Here is an 18,474-nt window from a genome sequence, read left to right on the forward strand (position 1 = left end):
ATTGGGCTCTTTGTAAATTGACCTCAAGCTCCCTTATTTTGGCATCCTTTTCTCTCAAGGCAGCTTCAAAAGATTTGTTTCCCTCCTCATCACTAGTGTCCACAAGGAGAAACTCCTTTTCAATGTCATGTTCTTCATGTTGTTGTTTGACCACTACTTCCTCTACCATTTTCTCCTTTCCTTTAACCTATAATGCTGATGACTAAGGTAAGGCCCCTCCCACTTTCCGTGGGGTAAACACCTGCCTGTTTCCCCTTTGATAGGTGAAAGAAAATGGCTACAAATTGTTCCTCTGTGGTATACTACTATGACAATGCTCAGTGTGTACATCATGTTCCTCACTGTCATCGTGCTCATGATGTCCCTCATCACTATCATCATCTCTATTGGGTGAATGAATGGCTACATGAAATGGTGAAGTAGATGGTGTGGAGGTTTCTAGTGAAGAATGACTTGTTGAGGATGAGTGATAAGTAGGTTGTGGTGAATGAGAAGAAGTAGATGGATGGGTGGAGGATGATGGAGGAATGCGGGGAGCTGGCTGAGTAGATCGTTCAATGAATATTTCATTAGCTATGAAGGCCTCCCAAGTAATGCCTAGCTGATATAAGTGATGGAGGACTATCATTTTGAAAAGAGGAAGATGAAAAATACTATGCATTTCATGAGCTGGATCACTTTTCTGAGCAATGTATGTCATCTTGTCAATACTCCTGAAAAGGTAATATGGAAAATTGAGCATTCATACCCTGGTAAAGTGCATGAGAAGCCTGATATGGTATGAGTATAGTCTGGAAAACTTGCCCTCACATGTGAAATACCTCATGATGATCTTCATCAATGGCACATACTTGTCTAAAAGAAAAGAGAAAGGGAAATTTTTTTTCTTATCATTTTTAAACCTTTTTTCAAGATATGGCTCATAAAACCTGTGATGCAAATTTTTCTGCCTGAAACATTTTTCCCCTGCATTTGGAATTACAGTGGTTTTTGATATGGTGACAGGAGATATAGTGAATGTGACCCTTGCTAAAGTGACCCGGTTTTTTTGCAATTTGAGGATGAACTGCTTGGTTAACTACTGATGAAAATTCACTGTCTCAACCCTTTGGCAAAACTCTAAACAACCCATGTGCCTAAAACATGACATTGCAATTGGTGATGCCATAAGCTCTATTGTGTCAGTGGGTTCAAATCTAATAATTCTCCCTCCTTTCTTGGCTGGCCTCCTGGGCTGTCTTTCCCCTTCTTCTGAACTACTATATTCTGCCATAATTTATAGGTGTAAACTTTTAGGAACTAATATATGACAATATGAGGGAAACAGTGAGGAGGTGGAGTGAAATATAGTCAGGATGATTGGAAGGTGATACTGTAAGCATGCAAGGGAGCTTTGCTAGGGTTTCAAAGTTTAGGGTGCTAATTTGCTTAATTGATGGAGAAAAATAGATACCGGGCCACTTACTTTTTGTATGCATATAGTTGAAACTTTTGAGGCTTTGAGAAAACGAAGGAAGAGGTGTTTTGGCACTCCTACGGTTTGCTAGGCTCCTCTTACCAAACACGCAGCAGTAGGTGCCAGCGCACAACGTCCTCAGCAAGCACACGCTTCAACTCTCATACATGCAACACTGTTGAATTTTACTCTGGCTTGGATGTGACAACACGCCCTTCACCTTACAGGCATGCAACGACTCCTCCCATCGCGCAGTGTCCTCAGCAAACGCGTCTTTCTAGTTTTTTCCACCTTCAGTCAAACTCGTCTTTGCCAAGGACAGTTTAGGGTGCAAAGGAACTAATGAATTTTGAAAAATGCCTTTGAAATTTTATATAGAGGATGATTTTTATTTTTCTTTAGAAAAAACCCTCTTTATAATGTTTGTTTGGAACTTTTAATTTTTTTTCAAATCTCTGTCTAATGATTCTCTTTCTTTGTCTCTTCTCAAGTGGATGATGCTTTGATTGAGCTGATTTCTTCAATGGATCATTTCTTGCAACAAGGAGAAATACTTTCGCAGCTTATGGAAATAATTATTACATACAACGACTTGAATTACATAGAAAGAAAAAAAATATGAATCAACTAAATTACTCTGTTTTCATCTCAAAAACATGTTTTTGAGATGGAAATTACATCAGTGAAATAAGATTTTTGTACAATAATCATGACTTACTACCAATCACTCTTTGTTTATTGGTCTTTCTAATACATTTTCTGCCCTTTATTTACACTTGAAACTATTCTTTTGACCTTGGAAATGAACCCTAAGACCTAATTGAAACATAACTCTCTTGACTCTAAAAATAACATAACTGAAACCATAACTGAATGCAACATGGAGATGGGTCAGAAAATGTACCTCATGAGAGAAAATTTTATTTTCTGAGAAGAAGACGACCATCAGTGGACCATTCTATCATGACCTAGTGGAATGATAAAAAATTCAGTATGAGACACCTAAAATGAAAATGCAAAGAGTAGATTTGATCCCTGATGGAAGTATGCATATACAGACACTAACAGGTCCTTCAGCCCAACACAAGTTCTAAAGGCATTGATCCTCTTACTAGGTTATAAGTTCAACTTATTCATGAGCCTAATTAACATATCTTTCCTCTGAAACTTGTGCACTAAGTATTTTCTAAGGTCTCCTCCGTCTCACAGTGCATTAGTACTTCCTAAGGAGAAGTCACCTAGCCTTACGCTGCCTCCCTAAAGGAAAAGTGCCTTCTCGATGAAAAAGTAACCACTATTGGAGATGACTGCACCCTTCCAAGCCCAAGTTTACTTCAAAACAATGAAGCGCCCTCCAAACGCTCAGTGAAAAAGAACACTTTAGAAGAACATTGACCTTCTCTCCTCTAAAAAGTGAACTTTGGACAAACAAGGACCTCATTTCCTTAAAAAAAGCACTTTGAGAGCCTACTGGCACTTCAGATAGTGAACACACTCCTTGATTATGATCATACTCCTTCGACGAAGAATGTTTCCCTTATTAAGTGCATGGCACACTCACGAAGCATGAGGCTCCATTTTTCTCTTAGAGTGCATGGCAGACTCATGAAGCGTGAAGCTTAATTCTTCTCTTAGAGCACATGGTGCACTCTCAAAGAATGAAGCCTTAGAGTGCATGGTGAAATCAAGAAGCATTACGCTTCATCCTTCGCTCTAAGCACATGGTGCAATCACAAAAACTGAAGCTTGAGCGCACTCCTTTGAGACAAATAATTGTGCCCTATTTGAGAGCATGAGAACATCTTGATGGATTGAATGTTTCTCCTTGGTCTCTCCAGAGTGTGCCCTCTTATTATGTTTCAGTTCACGAGCGCACCTTGAAGGCCTGCAGGCATGAAGCCTCACTCCTTCGTCTCTTCAAAGTGTGCCCTTGTGCCCTTGGTTTTCTCTCTCTCTTTATTGAGTGCATAAGTTCACCTTGAAGGCCTCTTGTGAGCCTTTATGAGTTTGATTATTACCTCCTAATCAATCCTTTCTCTTTTAACCCTCCAACAAACCTATCATGAGAATACATGGTTCCATGAGCTAGGTCATGATAGAAAAGATGTTTTTAGACTGATTTTGTCTCATCATGAATGATTTTCATTGGTATGAGTACCTTCCTAGAGTGAAAAGGTTATTTTCAATAGTATATAGCAAGGAGAAAGCATAAATAAAGACCTGTGGAGAAGAAGAAAAAAAGAAATCTATGATGGATACATGAAGTAGATCATGGGCCAAGATAGAAAGAAGACATTGCATGATGACTCAAAAAATTTAGATATTGATCAAAGACACTTTGGAGGGTGAATATAAGAAACAAAATGAATCCTTCATGAATATGAAGCATAGATAATATCTACCATCAAGGATGCAAGATGAAGGAACAAGGAAGACAACTTGGCATTGCCACCTCATCATGAATTCCATGTCATCATTGTTAAGTTCTAAATTGTACAAATGTCATCATAATGGTCAATATGTGTTCATGTTTCATGCCACATAATCATGTGGAATGTAATGATGTATATTTAATTAAAATTAAAAAAATGTAATGTTTGGAAGTCCAAGAGTCATATGTGGGCAAAATGTCTTTAGGAGAAGTCGAAAATTCGTTAGATGTTCAAGAGTTGTTTAGAAGTCCAAAAAAAACATTAGAAGTACAAGAGTCATGAGGGAAATTCAAGATTCATGGGGATATGAAAGGCCATTATCCTTGTTATAAAAGCAACCTCGTAACTCAAGCAAATGGATTTTGGAGGCTTGGGCTTTCAAGAGCTATTATTGGCTTCTTTACTTGGCATAGGAGAGAAAACTATTCTTTGGAGAAGAAATAAGTCACTTAATGTTCCACTATTGGAACTAATGGCTCACTAATGTAACTTTGTACTTGGACATTTCAACTAATAGTGAAGCTCTATGAGCCAACACATTTTCATGCATGTATTGCAAATTTTTTAGGACTATTCTTGGGATTTTTATAGGATATGTTGTGTTTATATTCAATAAAGAAATTGAACTATTTCAGTGCATTTGGTATTCATCTTGTTGAATGTCTGTTGTATTCACCTAATAATCGTTATGTGAAATATTTTTCTAACAAATATTTTAATCTCTAGTGTGTCTCTCTTAGGTTATTAGTATTACTTGCTTCTAGAGGCTCACTTTTTGTGTCCCCCTCTTGAACGTCTCCTTTTACACATTGCAATTGGTGTTTCATAGTTTCAACTTACCTTCTTATTCAAGGTTTATGTATATAAACTCTTATGTTATATATTGAAACGAAGATGAACCTTAGTGTTATGGTAGCGAGGCTAATACTCTGAAGGCCATCCTAATCCAAACAGTGTGATTTCCGATTTGGATTTCACATCGAGGAGACCTCTTGTCTTTTGGCGATATCCAACACCATCAACATATTGTCTCTTATACAAGTTTTTGTGTTGATAATGTAGGGAATTTGTGCTAATAAATCAAGGAGTTTGTGCTTCCTTTCAATTGGTGTTATTACACTAGGGAGTTGGAGCCTCCTTTAAATTGGTGATGATAAATTTTAATGTAATATTTGGGTCATAACATGTAGTTTGGTTAAACGTTTTTTCAAAGAGAAGGCGTGTTTTGGAAAAAATAAGGAAGCTCAATCGAGCAATTTTTAAGCAATTCATTGGGATGTTTAAGGGCTTAAACATAGTTGGATGTAGCATTTAAATAAACCCTCAATCGATGTCCTTTGTAACTCATGTTAGGAGATTGATCTAGAGTAATGACTTGATCGAGTTATGTTATTGATCAAATTTGGTGCGTTGTTGGTGCATGACCACATTTTAAATGGCTTGTTTGATCTATAAGCTCGATCAACTCATTGGTTAACCATGTTCATGGCTCGATGAAGGGTTTATTTAACCCTCAATCAAGTTATTTAAATTTTGAACGCAAATGCTCAATTGAGCTTCTGAGGTTGTAAAAATCACAGTTTTAACAACCCTTCTACAGATTTTTCTGCAACGCCATTTTGTACCCTATTGGATTTAGGGTAGATTTTTTCCTTAAGTGATAGAGTTCATCGTGTTAGATTTGTGAAAGAATCCTCTATCCAATGACATATGAGCTTGACACTTTCGAATTATTATGATATTTTTCATATAATTTCTTTTAGACATAATTCTTAAAATTTTAATGGAAAATTTCGAAGGGGCTAAATAAAAAAGTCAATAACATAAAATATATGCAACAAAAGGTTTCAAAAAATACTAGTGTCCTCATTTACAATTCCTCTTCAAGAGAAGATATTGTGTGAGAGGAAAGAGGGAATTACAACGGATTTTCTATAGGTTGTATCTCTTTATTTTGCTGGATAATATAAAAGGAAGGACTGGTTGTTTCTCCGAGGATGTAGCCCAAATTGGGTGAACCACATATATCTGTGTCTCTCTTGTTTTATGTGTTTTCTGTGTTTATATTTCTGCAATATTTTATGTGTTCCATTTCTCTGTAATATATAATTTTCTAACAACATATATTTTTGATATGAAAAAATCAGTCATTTCCATGTATATCTCTCTCTCTCTCACACACACACACATTTTAGACTAAGTTATGTTACACAAACACATGCATTCCTCTTAAGATGTTCGGAACAAACATTTCATTTAATAGAAATTTGACAAATTATATGACACTAAAACTTTTTGCAAAAAATATTATTAGGACAACAACATAATTCTCCACAAATTGTATTTTTACTCCAAATCAAAATTTACGATGATTATATGTGTTTTGAGGGCTTCAATTTGATAAGAGAAAAAATAAATAAAATTGATTGCCGCATTTGGCCTAAATGTGTAACTCATCTTTATGCATTCACCCATTTATATATATTAAGAAAATCATTTTACGTTTTTCACTTTCTTTGGGCTTCCACATGCTTTGTATATTTATGTGCTTTTCCTTACATCTATGGATACATTTATAAATTTTTGAAGTTAAAATTTGTTAATACTCATTCACCTTGCCCCCCTCCCCTTAGCATTTACAAATATTCCAATAAGTTCTTGATATTATGAATTTTGCAATTGTGATATTTTAGGGAAACTTAAAAGAAAATTATTTTACCTTACAATTCATCAAAAATTACAAAGATCACATAAAGTTATTAGAAATTTGAATATTTTGACAAAAATATCTCCATAATTTTTACAGTTTGAATATTAGAGAAGTAAGATTCACCAAGGTTTCTAAACTATAAAACAAAATTCCATCCTTAAAATTTTGCATGACCCTCTTTTATGCATTAAGTGGCTTATGAAATTCGAAATAATTTTAGTAAGCCTTTTATAATTCATGTTAATTATCTTATGGAGAACATAAAATATTAATATTCAAATATTTACAAATAATAAATAATTTTAATCTATATCCATATTAAAAATTGTAAAGTTATAAATAAAGTTTTCAAAATATAACTACAAAGAAGAGAAGAAAATTACAAAATTTGTAATTAATAACACAGTAAAGGCATGTTATAAAATATAACTAGATTCGATCTTAATAATGACCTTTGTACTTATATCATTGTATATTTTATGAAAAGGTAAAAGAAAAACAATGAGGAGAAAGAATTTTATTATCATTTTATTAGATAATCATATTCTTCATGCTTCTAGGTTTTGCTGAGTCAAAGAATCAAAGTCCTATTTGGACCTATTATAAAGAAAAAGGAAAAATAAAATTTTAAATGTGTAATTTGGGTTAAAAACCCCTTTATATGCCAATTTAGCCTACCTGTCAAGTCGGCTCAGCACCAAAAGACATATCTATTCAGACCCCTCTAGATAGTATAAATAGAGGATGATTTGAACTCATTTGGACACACACAATTCACTCAATTGGTTTTGAAATTTCTTAGAAGGATGGTCGATGTTTTAAGCTAGAGAAGGGTTTGTACAAGTTTTGAATCATCATATCTCTAGATGAAGATTTATTGTCTCTTGTTGTTGATTAATTTACTATGCATAAGGAAGGCTTGACTTGGCATCTAGAAGGATGGTACTTTTTTGTAGTCATGGGTCTTGGATATATCACTTTGATATGATTGTATAAGAATATTTTTTTTTAGGTTTTCCCCTTGGAGGGGTTTTACCCTATCTTCAAGCCTATATCTTGTGTTCTTTTGTCTTTTGTGATCTTCATGTTTTTATTATGGTAATTGCTTGATGAAAGAAGGAAAACATAATAATAATAAAAATTACAACAAACTCACAAGTAATTATCATCTAAAGGTGTGTTGGAAATGCAGAAAGGAAGGACACTTCAAAAAGGATTGTAGATCTAAAGCTCCTGAGAAAGGAAATGGATTTGATGATGCTCCTTATGTAGAGGCGAAAACCACCTCAGATGAAGGTGGGGATGTGTACTTGGCTTCTTCTTCGAGTACACATGTAGATGATGAGGCATGGTTGATTGACTTAGGTGCATCCTTTCACTTCACTCCCCATAGGGAGTGGTTCTGTGAGTATGATAAATATGATGGTGGTGATGTTTTCTTAGGGGATGATAGGAAGGCTATAATCCTCGGTCACAGAAAATTCAAGTTGAAGTTGCAAGGTGGAAGGATTAGAACAATTCCACGTGTTTTGGATATTCCTACATTGGCTAGAAATCTAATTTCTATCAGCAAGCTAGATGGTGTAGGTGTAAAAACAATGTTTGAGAAAGGTACTTGCAACATGGTTCAGGGAGAATTGGTATTGATGTTGGGAGTCTAGAGGAACTTTGTACAATCTTTATGGTAGCGTTGTTATTGATGGGTGCAATAGTTTTGTGGTTCCTGAAACTGGAGCAGAAAATCTAGTGGTATGTGGAGAAAATACCATGCTATGGCATCAAAGGCTTGGACATATTGGAGAGAAGGGATTTTGAATACTTCATGGTAATGGTACGGTAAAAGGTATGTCTACTTTCTATCTGGATTTTTATTTCTATGAAAATTATGTATATGGTAAGAAAAATCAGGTGAGTTTCCCCTCTCGTGCTAAGAGGGTGAAACATATATTAGAGATTGTGCACAGTGATGTTTTTGGACCTATTTCGGTTCCATTAGTGGGTAATTCTATGTACTGTGTATCATTTATAGATGAATTCTCAAGGAATACATGGATATATTTCCGCATGAAGAAATATGAAGTCTTTGACAAGTTTAAACAATTTAAGGCTCTAGTGGAAAAGTAGACAGAGAAGAAGATAAAGGTGTTGAGGATAGATAACAGTGGAGAGTTTTACAATAAGGAATTTGAAGATTTCTGTAAGAAGTGTGGTATAGCATGGTAGAAGCCTATTCCATACACACCTCAGAAAAATGGAGTTGCAGAAAGAATGAATAGGATGTTGATGGAAAGGCAAGAAGCATTCTTAGTGGTGTTGGGTTAGGACAATAATTCTGGGCAGAGGCGATGGAGACTGCATGTTACATGGCCAACAAATCACCTTCATCAGCATTGGAGGATAAGACTCCACAAGAGGTATGGAATGGTAAGAAATCCTCTCTTTCACATCTGAGGGTATTTTGATGTGATGCATCTATACATATTCCAAAGGAGAAAAGAACCAAGTTGGATATTAAATATGAACAATGCATCTTTATTGGGTTTAAGATGATTTTAAATGTTATAATATTTGGAACCCACAAACAAGGAAGGTTGTGTACAACCATGATGTGGTGTTTAGAGAGGTGAAAGATGTTATTAAACATGAAGTCCTACCAAAGGAACCTGAGAAGATAGAATTTGAGCTAAAGGAGGAGGAATCAAACTCTACAGCAGAAGAGGAATCAGAAGATGAAGAGCCACAAACTCCAGTTGTGAGAAGATCAGTTCGAGAAATAAGGCAGCCAAAAAGGTATGTTCCAACTGATTTTCGTTCAAATTTTTGTTTATCTATTGATGATGATGATCCTAGAACTGTTAGGGATGTAGTAGATTCATAGGATGGCAAACTTTGGAAAGAGTCCATGGTTGATGAAATGACATCTTTTCACAACAATGAGGCTTGGGATTTACTGGATTTACCAGCTCGAAGGAAACCTATTGGTAGAAAATGGATGTTTAAGAAGAATATTAATGCAAAAGGAAAGGTGGAGAAATGCAATGCTTTGTTGGTAGAAAACGGTTATTCCCAGATGTCGGGAATTGATTTTGGTGATATTTTTTCGCTTATTGCCAAGGTAGCTTCTATTAGATTAATTTTATCTGTTGATGCTTCTTTTGATTTTGAGGTAGAACAAATGGATTTGAAGACAACATTTCTTCATGGAAATCTAGAAGAAGAGATCTACATGAAGCAACCTGAAGGCTTTGCGGTGAAGGGTAAGAAAGAACTAGTATGCAGGTTAAAAAAGGTCTCTGTATGGGTTAAAACACTCACCAAGGATGTGGTATCACAAATTTGATACATATATACCGAGATTTGGTTTCACCAGAAGCAAAGAAGATCATTGTGTGTATTTTAAATTAATTGGTGACCATGTTATTTATCTGGTCTTATATGTGGATGATATGTTTTTTATTGGAAATAACAAAGAAATTATACAGGAATTGAAGACCCAATTGTCCTCCAAATTCGACATGAAAGATATTGGTCCTGCAAACTATATTTTGGGCATGGAAATTGAATGAGATCAAGAAAAAAGGAAGCTCTGGTTAAACCAGAGGAAGTATGTCGAGACAATATTGTAGAGGTTTAACATGCAGGACAATAAACCAGTGAGGGTTCCTATTGTTGTCATTTTAAATTTATCTACTAAACAGTTTCCCAATAAACAAGAAGTGGAAGAGGGCATGTCATGTGTTCCATACGCAAGTGAATTTGGTAGCTTGATGTATGCAATGGTCTATACCAGATCATGCCTTGCACACGCATTGGGAGTATATAGCAGGTTTATGTCAAAACCAAGGAAGGAGAATTGGAGAGTAGTGAAGCAGGTTTTCAAGTATTTGCATGGCACTAGTGATTATGGTCTGTGCTACCAAGGAAGAGCAGGATTGGATAGATTTTTGGACATTTGTGGATTTGTTGATGCATACTGGGATGGAAATATGGATCAGAGAAGATCTAAAAGTGCGTATTTATTTATCCTATTTGGAGGTGTAGTCAGTTGGATGAGGAAGAGATAGTATGTAGTGGCACTTTCAACTACAGAGGCATAATACATGGCAAGCACTCATGTAGGAAAGGAAGCAGTTTGGTTGCAGAGATTGTGTTCAAGTATGGGGTTGGTACAATGATCTATAAGGATTGACTGTCATAGCCAAAGTGCAATTTTCTAGGCAAAGAACCTTGCTTATCATTCAAAGACAAATCACATTGATGTTCAGTATCACTTTGTGAGGGATATGGTTGAGGATAAAAAGGTGCTGCTCGTAAAGGTGGACACTTTGAAGAATTCTACAGATGCATTAATGAATTATGTGAGCACTCGGAAGTTTTCTTGGTGTAGAGAAATAATGGGCGTTGTGGTTTTGGACCAATGACTAAGCTCTCCTGTGGCCCCCCGTGGAAATAAAACAACAAATGGGAGAATTTTGGGTGTGTGTTATATTATTTCCATGACTAGCCCGACGTGGGCAAACCTATATCTTGTTTTCTGTGTTAGGAGACCAGCTCATAGAAAGATAGAAAATATAGACAAATGCCTTGGAATTCATCCCCTTTGAGTGGGAAACCTCCTTTACATTACACAAATGAACAATTCTTGGATGCTACAAATGACTAAACCTCCCTTCTATATATAGGAGCCTAACGGGTCACAATATAATCAAGCTGACCTAACAATAATAACATAAGGGCACAACAATAACAATAATGGGTTTCTATGGGGCACACTAATAATAATATGGGGACAAGGGGCACAATAATAACAATAAGGGATACGATGAAAATAGTAATGGGGGAATCACTATTATTATAGGGATCTAACATGCCCCTCTCCTTCCGAAAAGCATTGTCCTCAATGCTTGAGTAGTTATGGATTATTCTGTATAAAATTCTCATCCTCCCATGTGGAATCTTCAGCGGATAAGTTCTTCCACTTGATAAAATACTTCAAAATTGGTCAATTTTGTAGCTGTCGAGTTCTTGTTTCTATGACTGCTTCTGGTTCCAATATGATTTTTCTTTCCTTGTCAAGTTCTGGAAATATTGTTTGAACTGGGAGCTTGTCACATATAACCTTCTTTAAACATGAAGAATGGAAAACTAGGTGCACTTGGGAAGCTGCAGGAACCTCCAATTTGTATGCCATAGTACCAATCTTTTGCGACACCTTGTATGGACCATAATACTTTGGTGATAACGTATTATCCTTCTTAGCCTGCTTGAGGGACATTTGTTTATATGGTTTTAGTCGTAGAGTACCCAGTCACCTACATCAAAACTTCTTTCACTGTGATGTTGATTTGCATGTTGTTTCATTCTATTCTGCACCAACGTGAGGTTTTCCTTTAACAATTGGAAAGTCTTTTGTTGATGCTCGACGTGATGTTCCACTGCTTAAACCTTAGAATTTTCTCTTAGATTGATGTGATGGATGGTGGATGATATCCTGTTAAAATTGGAAACTAGGGCCAAACTCCATGTGTGTCATCTTATTTATGGTTGCAGATATTTTTTCCTAGATTCCTCTCGTCGAGAGGTGTAGGATTGATATAAAGATCATCTAATTCTCACAAGTATTTATGGATATATGAATTTATTTCTAATTACTTGACAAATTGTCAAGGTTGGTCAGCAGTTAAGTGTGTGGCACACATGCCCAATGTTCCATATAAATAGGAGAGAGGTTGAGTCATTTGCAACTCATCTCATCACTCATCTTCTCTCTCCCCTACACATCAAAGAAGCCTCTCTCTCTCTCTCACGTGTGGCTGGAAAAGAAGACACAGTAGGGCAAGGCAGACAGAAGAAGAAGCACATAGGGGCTACAGGTCATCTCTTTGACTAGTGCTGACCAAGCGTTGACCATCTAGGAGTACAGATTTGGTGTGGCTGCCTCTCCTAGGAAGGCCGCAGATTTTGGAATGAAAATCGAGGTGATATGAGCTCTTGTTTGACTGGTGTTGACTACTGTAATTTGGGGCAGCAAGTTGACTTCAGTCGACTGCAGTTTGACTACGTTTTCAGGGTTGTTCAAGGGCTGTTTCTTCAGGATATTCGAGGGTTATCTCACCAAAAATTGACCAAACATATTGGAGGTCAATTTCCACTCATTTGACCAAGTTTGACTTTGTTGATCTAGGGTTTGTTGTTGCTGATATAAAATTAGAGAATTTTGATTTTATACTATTTATCTCTGTTGAACTATTGAAGATAAAATAATGTTTGATCAAAGGGTTTCCCCGCATTGGGGTTTCGCCCTGGCTAGCTGCCACATATTGTGTCTCTTGTCTTGGATTGTTTTCTATTGATCATTTAATGTTCTATCTGCACTCTACTTTATGTATATGTGATTGCTAATCTGTGGGTAATAAGAAGAAAATAAGTAAAATGCTCTAAGCATAGAACATACCATAATTTAATATATCCATAAAGTGCCATAAATGGGGTCATTTTTCTTCTAGTATGGAAGGAATTGTTATACCACCATTCGGCCAGAGGCAACCATTTGACCCATTGTGTCTGTTTATCAGATACAAAGCAACAAAGATATACTTCCAAACATTTGTTTACTGTCTCAGTTTTCCCATCAGATTGAGGATGATAAGATGGGCTATGAACTAACTGAGTACTAAGACAAGAAAATAATTCTATCCAAAAATTTCCAGTGAAAATGGGATCTCTGTCGTTTACGATAATCTTTGGGTTTCTGTGTAGATTTTGAATTGCTTCCATAAATGCAGTGCAAAATTTATTGGCTTTAAATGGATGTGATAATGCACAAAAGTGTGCGTACTTGGTAAGTTTGTCAACTACCACCATGATGACACTCTTTCCTTCAGACATGGCTTGGAATGGATAAAAGTTGTAATAGACCTGGGGTCTTAATTGCTTCAACATTATTGTGTTGGAAAACCAAACATTTTGCCACAAACTTTTGAATATCCGATTTAAGGCCATCCCAAAAAATTCCTTCTTAACCCCGTGGTAAGTTTTTAAAATTCCTGAGTGCCCTCCTATGGGAGAAGTGTGCAATTCCATAAGAATATTTTGTTTTAGTTGGGAATTCTTACATAGGTATAAGAGACCTTTGTACCATAACGAATCATTTTTCCAGCTAAATGTATCAGATGTACTGGGATCTTGTTGTAACTTTTTGAATGATTTCCCACACTTCTTTTTCATTATTCCATTCATCCCTTGCTTCGTTTATCCAATCTGGTTGGATAGTAGAAATGGCGCACAACATTGCTTCCACATCCTCATCCTCTCTTGAGAGTGCATCTCCCACAACATTTTGATTCCCTTTTTTGTAGATGGTTTCAAATTCATAATCCAACATCTTTGTGACCCATTTTTTTTGTTGTTCAAAGGATAATATTTGTCCTAAAAAGTATTTAAGACTATCATGATCCATTTTTACCTTGAGGTGTCTTCCCATTAGTTAGGGTCGCCATTTCTTAAGTGCATGTAGTATTGCCAATATTTGCTTCTCATAAATAGCTTTGTGTAAATACTTTCCTTTGATTGGACGACTTTCGAAAGAAATAGGTCTCTCATCTTGCTTTAAAATAGCACCAATTCCATTTCCTGAAGCATCACATTCGACAATAAAGGTTTTTGTGAAGTCCAACGTAGCTAAGACCGGTGCTTTGCACATTGCCTCTTTAAGATGTTTGAAGGCCTTCGTTGCTTCTGGAGTCCATGAAAATGCATCTTTCTTCAATAATGTTGTTAGAGGTGCTGGTATTCTCCTATAATTCTTAACAAACTTAAGATAATTCCCTGCCAACCCTAGAAATCCTCGTAGATGCCTTATGGATGTGGGGATTTTCCATTCCTTAATGGATTTATTTTGCTAGGGTCTACCTTAAAACCTTCATGAGATACAATATGACCTAGATATTCCACCTCTTGTACTCCAAAGAAACATTTGGAGCTTTTTGCATATAATTGTTTCTCCTTCAACAGTTTGAGCACCCTGTCAACATGTTCAACATGATCCTTCCAAGACTTGATGTAGATTAGTATATGATCAATAAATACTAACACAAATTTTGTAAGGAAGGGTTTGAAAATGGAATTCATCAAACCTTGAAATTTATAAGGTGCATTGGTAAGGAAAAAGTGCATGACCAAAAATTCATAATGACCCTCATGAGTTATAAATGTTGTTTTCAGAATTTCTTCAGTCTTCATTCTGATTTGATGATATCCTGAACAAAGATCCAATTCGGTGAAGTAAATTGATCCATGCAATTCATCCAATAATTCATCAATGACATGAATGGGAAATTTATCTTTAATAGTGAGCTTGTTGAGCTCTCTACAATCTGGACACATGTGCCATAATCCACCCTTCTTATGCACCAATACTGGTGAAGCAGAGAAAGAACTTTGACTAGGTTGAATTATGCTAGCCTCTAGAATTTCTAGAACCACACATTCAACTTCACTCTTTTAGACAGAGGGATATATGTACGGCCTGATGTTTGGAGGAACACTTCCTGGAATCAAATGAGGAGCATGATCATGATCACGAATATGTGGGAGGCCTTTGGGAGTCTCAAGTACCTTGGAATGATTGTCCAAGACTTTTTGGAGAACTGGAGAAATAGATGATTTCGATGTGGGAACCTCTAGCAAACATAATTGTGTAATTATGCCTCATTGTTCCTTCTTTAGAAACTTTGTCATAGCGTTAGAGTTGATTATCTTTCCTGATTTCCCTACAATACCCCTTAATTGAACTTCCTTTCCTTCCACACAAAATTTCATGAAAAGTTCTTGAAAATTAAAAGCTATTGTAGCCAAGGATTGTATCCATTGGACTCCTAGTACAACATCAACACCACCCATTGGAATGGAAAGCATTGGGCTATTCAATACATATTCTCCCATGGATAGCTTGATATTATGGAACTTTCTAGAGAAATATATGGTTCCTCCACTTGCAAACATTACTTGACACTCTGGTGGTAGATATAGGAAGAAATTCAATTCCTTGGCTATCTTACAATAAATAAAATTATGGGTACTTCCCGAATCAATCAACACTATTACCTTTCTCTTCTTGATATGTCCTTCTCTCTTGATAGTTTGAGGAGTGGAAATTCCAACCAATGCATTACAAGATATAGTTGGATTCATTTATTGTTTATCTAGGGTTTGTTCCTAGAGTATATCCTCTTCTTTTCACATTTCTTGTTCCTTTTCTTCCTCCTCTTCACAATCTATGTAGAATAATTTCTTCTCAGCACTCTTATGACCTTTAGTGTATTTTCTATCACAACTATAACAAAGCCCTTTTGCTCTTTTTTCTTCGAATTGTTGTGGTGTGAACCTTGTAGGTTGTGGAAGGCTAGGGGAAACAACACTTCCATCTTTATAGTTCTGAGTGGTAGGCTTCCTGGTTTCCATAATTTTTCTTTCCATTTTTCTTGCTAACCTAAATGCCTTCTCCAATGAATCAGGTTCCCAAAGATGAACCCCATGTTGGATATTATCCTTTAAAGTCCCTATGAACACATATATCCTATGCTCCTTTGCAATGTCTTTTACCCTTATGTTCAATTTTTGGAAGTCCTCAATGTGCTCCATCATTGAACCCTTTTGTTTGAGATTTATCAATTGGCTAAAAAAAGTGTTGCTTTTTGTGTCCTCATAATGTGTTATCATTTCTTCCATAAAAATTGCCCAAGTGACAATTTTTTTACGAGATCAAAGCCATCGATACTATACAGACTGATTTTGTTCCAAATATAAAGTTGCAATACGTACCTTTTGTGTATTTTGCACATTATGGAGATGGAAAAATTGCTCCATCCATAGTATCCATGTTCTAGGATCCTTGCCATCAAACTTCCTCATATTAATTTTTGGAACATGGTGGGTCTTCAATCCAAAATTAGAGTCTATGAAAACATTGTTAACATTTCTTTTGTTCTCATCATGAGTTTCTTTTACTACCCTTTCACCATTAGCAACCATTTCTTGTAGCAACTCATTCAAATTTATCTTCAATTCTTCCATCTTAGCAGCCATGCCATTCATCTTAGTGTTCATGCCATCCATCTTAACTTGCATGCCATTCATATTAGCTTCCACGCCATTCATCTTGGCTTAAGTTACCTTTTGTGAAAGTGAAATTTGTTGTACTTGGTCTTGTAATTTTGATATATCATGTTGCATTTCTTCCTCTTATTCACCAATCATGCTAGAGATTTCAGGTTTCTTACTAGGTGTTTCCATTTTCTTTCTTCGGGGCATCAATTAATGCTAATAATTCCTCACTATTCCCTTTGAATTCCTTCAAACTAATTTTTCAAACCAATCGTATGCAGAATTTAAAAAATAAACTACACACCTTTTTTTTTCACTTTGCAAGAGCTTGATATTGAATATGTTGTATCTCTGTAACTCCAAATCTCGAATATCTGAAATCGCGTCCTACAGTAGCCCTTTGAGCCCTCTTTCTAACCCCTCAAGTCTGATCAAGATTTGATTCTCCAAGGAAGATTTATGCCAAATCTCCCACGGTGACCTAATTATAAACTAGCTCAGTAGAGCAAACTTGTACGAAGTGCCACATGTCACTGTTCCAACTTTAGTACAAGAAACTGATATACAGAAAACTATAGGCCATCATCTTTCTGAAACCTCTTGCGAAATTTCAATATGATGCTCATAACAAACGTTATGATAATTTTCCCCAGGTCACTTATTTGGAATGTAATTCGGGAGTCTGCAAAAATGCTAGCTTCCTCAGATCATATCTCCAAAAATATAGCAAGACAAGCTCTGAAACTCGGACCCGAAGTTTAGAATGATTTCAGCCAAATGAGTTTTTGTTTTATCTTTTGAAATGTCCCAGAAAAAGAGTTATATCAAAAATTCTATGATGGATTTTTTGGAGCAGAGAAACCCTAGAATCCAAAGCTCTGTTACCAAATGTTAGGAAACCATCTCACAGAAAGATAGAAAAGATAGATCAACGCCTTATAATTCAGCCTCTTCGAGGGGGAAACCTCCTTTACATTACACAAATGAAAAATTCTTGGATGCTACAAATGAATAAACCTCCCTTCTATATATAGGAGTCTAACGGGTCCCAATATAATCAAGCTGACCTAACAGTAATAACATAAGGGCACAACAATCACAATAGTGGGTTTCTATGGGGCACACTAATAATAATATGGGGACAATAGGGGAAAACAATAACAATAAGGGATACAATGACAATAGTAATGGGGGAATCACTAGTATTATAGGGACCTAACATTGTGTGTGGTTTTCACACATGGTTTTGGGCATGATGGTTTTCTTCCCATGGTATTTTGTAGATCCAATTAGTGGAACTAGAATTATGTCCTAAGATATGGTTAATGGATGCTTCGACATGTATATATATGTATTGTAACATTGAAAGAAATATAATGCAAAATCAATTTGGTAGTCCCAGTTTTGGGGTTCAGGGGAAAATATCTATGTATATATGTTTTATGTTTTATGCTCTTGCCATTGTTTATTTTTTGTGTTTAGAATTCATATGCAAGTAATTTTTGTATGGGTTTAAGACCTACATCTACATGCCAAGTCAATCTACATTCCAAGTTGACCCAACCCCAAAGACATGTCTATTCACACATGTCTAGACAATATAAAGAGAGGATGATTGGAACTCATTTGGACACACAAAATTCACTCAATTGTTTTAAAATTTCGTAGAAGAAGGAGGGTCGAAGTCTGAAGTTGGAGAAGGGTTTGTGGAATTTTTTCCTCATCATGTCTCTTGATGAATATTTGTTATTGGTCTCTTGCTATCCGCATAT

This window comes from Pinus tabuliformis, chromosome 1_2, assembly GCF_031772625.1.
Source record: "Pinus tabuliformis cultivar Carrire ecotype Pingquan chromosome 1_2, CPIR1, whole genome shotgun sequence".
Classification (NCBI taxonomy): domain Eukaryota; kingdom Viridiplantae; phylum Streptophyta; class Pinopsida; order Pinales; family Pinaceae; genus Pinus; species Pinus tabuliformis.